This window comes from Triticum urartu, unplaced genomic scaffold (genome assembly GCF_003073215.2).
Source record: "Triticum urartu cultivar G1812 unplaced genomic scaffold, Tu2.1 TuUngrouped_contig_7312, whole genome shotgun sequence".
Taxonomy (NCBI): Eukaryota; Viridiplantae; Streptophyta; class Magnoliopsida; order Poales; family Poaceae; genus Triticum; species Triticum urartu.
Genome location: NW_024118146.1, coordinates 3260 through 7128, shown reverse-complemented (window position 1 = coordinate 7128; position 3869 = coordinate 3260). Strand labels below are relative to the sequence as shown.

General features: G+C 38.9%; 1 non-coding gene across 1 annotated transcript; it reads right to left on the bottom strand.

Annotated features, from left to right (window-relative positions):
* Window positions 1–503: 503 nt before the first annotated feature.
* TRNAN-GUU lies at window positions 504–575 on the bottom strand. The gene has a single exon. It is a non-coding gene; the product is annotated as a tRNA-Asn (tRNA).
* Window positions 576–3869: the final 3294 nt, after the last annotated feature.

Genomic DNA, 3869 nt, shown 5'->3' with positions numbered 1-3869 from the left:
GCAAAGGTCGTCTTATTCAAAACCTCAATCATCACATCCCCTCTCTCCCACTTCACACCTCGGAATGCACTGTTCTTATAGAGAGAAAGGCGCTTTCCCATCTTCTTAACCTGAAATGAAGGGGTACCCCCGGGAAGAGATCCAGTGGAGACAGCTGGGCCTCTAGCTCAGAAGATTAGAGCACGTGGCTACGAACCACGGTGTTGGGGGTTCGAATCCCTCCTCGCCCACAACCTTCCAAAGGGGGAAGGGCCTTTACTTTCCCCCTGAGGGTAGGAAAATCATGATCGGGATAGCGGACGTAAAGCTATTGAACTTAGGTATGCTCTTTCCTTTTGTCGAAGTGGAATCGTAGAACAGAATGTGATACGATGAGATAGAATGCAATAGAAATAGAAACAAGGATAGCGAACGGGTTACCTACTCCTAAGGGTCAAAGCAAGCCCTTTAATTCAATTCTTTATTCTTACATTAAAATTCTTACATTAAAGAATGAATAAAATCTCCCCAAGTAGGATTCGAACCTACGACCAGTCAGTTAACAGCCGACCGCTCTACCACTGAGCTACTGAGGAACAAGGGGGGATTCGACCTCCTAGAGTTCAACTCCCGCTCTCAACCCATGAACAATATGAGTCCGAAGCTTCTTTCGTAACTCCCATAATTTCTTCGTAGTGGCTCCGTTCCATGCCTCATTTCATAGGGAAGCCCAAAGTGGCTCTATTTCATTCTATTTCACTTCCTAGCACTTCCTATCATTTAATATCCATCCCTTTGGTCTTATTGACATAAGAGATGTCATTTATAGTCTATCTCTTTCTATATATGGAAAGTCAAGAAATTCTCATCGAAACATCGAGACATTGTGCATATAGAAAACTCTAAAGAAAGAAAAAAAGGAGACCCATGCCATGATTTTCAAATCTTTTCTATTTAGTAGTCTAAGTTTCTCGATGAGGATAATTAATTCGGTCGTTGTGGTCGGACTCTATTATGGATTTCTGACTACATTCTCCATAGGTCCCTCTTAGATCTTCTTTCTCCAATCTTGGATTAGGGAAGAAGGAGATATTCGCGACTACTGGCGATTTCATTATGGGGCAGCTCATGATCTTCATATCGATCTATTATCCACCTCTGTATCTATTCTTTCTTAGCTAAACAGGTGGAAGATCTATCCACTTTGGTTATATTATATCATGGACTCGAAAAACGGATCTGAATTTGACTGAAATGCACGATCTTCACAGGTATCACTTTTCACGATACCTAAAAGGTGGAATAGCGATTTTCGAACCATTTCCTATAAGAGAATGGTTTCCATTACTTTGAGAAATGGATTCTTATATCAAACTATAGCTATTGCATTAAAGAAGAAAAGAAACTAATAGAAGTCGAAGACGCGGAATGATAGTGAATAGAGAGAAAGATTCTTCTGATTTTCTTGTTTCTATCTACTAGACGCCGTAGAGAATTGAGAATTTTCATGTCTTTCAATTCTCGTACTCGTAATTGGAAAGTTATGGAAGGAGACCCATCATTTTGCAATGAAAACAACATATAAAACTCTGGACAATTTCGAAATCAGGCCAAGCGTCTTAATACATATGCAAAAAAATTCATTATTGGCCCACCATTGATTAGAAGATTTAGCTTGTATGAATCGCTATTGGTTTGATACGAATAATGACAATCGTTTCAGTATGTTAAGGATACAGATGTATCCACAATTCATTTAGAGTTACTTAATAGTCTATTTCTTATACCATATCTCTATCCCGTGAAATTCTCGAGCCAAAAGATGGATGCATATGCTGTGTTTCATTTTGCTAAATGATATCAATTAAATGGTGTATCAATTCCATAAATTGCATATAGCAATAAATAAATCAGCAAAATTCTTTCTAATATTTTAGATAGAAGAAACATTTCTTCTATCTAAAATATTAGAAAGAATGTACCCTTCTATCCAAATCCAATTTGCATCGATAAAATAAATCCAAATTCCAGTAGTAGATGAATAATTGCAAATTTGTGTGTGTACGAGATTAGAATAACTTCAAAATAACTGACATAATTTTGTATTTTTCCTGATCAGAAAAATACATGAAAAAGAAAGGAGGTAGAAAAATTTTTGGATTTATGGTTAAAGAAGAAAAAGAAGAAAACAGGGGTTCTGTTGAATTTCAAGTATTCAGTTTCACCAATAAGATACGGAGACTTGCTTCACATTTGGAATTACACAAAAAAGATTTTTCATCGGAAAGAGGTCTACGAAGACTTTTGGGAAAACGTCGACGTTTGCTGGCTTATTTGGCAAAGAAAAATAGAGTACGTTATAAGAAATTAATCGGTCAGTTGAATATTCGGGAGCAGTAATTTAATCGTTCAAATTTTTTTCTTGTTTTATTATTTTTGCAGTAGTCTTAGATTTTTCATTTTGATGAGCCTAGCTTTGAGGAATTCATGGAATAATCCATTTTCATGGAATAATGAATTAAGGAAGAAAGCATACGAGTCTACCGCTTACAAGAAAAGATCTCATGATAGTCAATATGGGCCCTCAACACCCATCAATGCATGGTGTTCTTCGACTGATCGTTACTCTCGATGGTGAGGATGTTATTGATTGTGAACCCATATTAGGCTATTTACACAGAGGAATGAAAAAAATCGCGGAAAACCAAACTATTATACAATACTTACCTTATGTAACAAGGTGGGATTATTTAGCTACTATGTTTATAGAAGCAATAACAGTAAATGCACCAGAATTCTTGGAGAATATTAAAATACCACAAAGAGCCAGCTATATTAGGGTAATTATGTTAATATTAAGCCGGATAGCTTCTCACTTGCTATGGCTTGGACCTTTTATGGCGGATCTCGGCGCACAGACTCCTTTTTTCTATATTTTTAGAGAGATAGAATTAATATATGGTCTATTTGAAGCTGCTACAGGTATGTGAATGATGCATAATTACTTTCGCATCGAAGGAGTAGCCGCCGATCTACCTTATGGATGGATCGATAAATATTTAGATTTCTGTGATTATTTTTTACGCGGAGTTGTTGAATATCAACAACTTATTACACAGAATCCAATTTTTTTAGAGCGAGTTGAAGGAGTAGGTTTTATTAGCGGAGAAGAAGCAGTAAATTGGGGCTTATCGGGACCGATGTTACGAGCTTCTGGAATACAATGGGATCTTCGTAAAGTAGATCCTTATGAGTCTTACAACCAATTTGATTGGAAAGTCCAATGGAAAAAAGAAGGGGATTCGTTAGCTCGCTATTTAGTACGAATTGGTGAAATGAGGGAATCCATCAAAATAATTCAACAAGCTGTAGAAAAAAAATTCCTGGAGGACCTTATGAGAATTTAGAAGTCTGACGCTTTAAGAAAGAAAAGAATTCTGAACGGAATGATTTTGAGTATAAATTTATTGGTAAAAAACCTGTGTGGTGGTCCTTGCCTTCGGGTGGGCCCTCGGTTGCCACGACGGTGGCCTTCATCTTCGCCCAGTGCATCTTGACACGGGCAAAGGCCATCCGTGCACCCTCTATGCACGCCGAGCACTTTGCAGCTTCAACTCGGGGCAGTGCGTCGGCGAGTCGCTTCACCAGGCCGAAGTAGCTACTAGGAATGGGTTCAGTTGGACAAAGCCGGACTATGACGTCTTTCATGGCCAAGCTGGACATCCTATGCAGCTCCGCCCATTGCATCATCTGGTTGTTCAATAGCGCTGGACACTCCGGCGCCAGGAACTGTGACCAGAAGAGCTTCTCCATTGTGTTCCCCTCCTGGGCCCGGAAGAACTGTGCGGCATCGGCATCACTCTTCAGGAGATCCGTAAAGGCATCTGGAG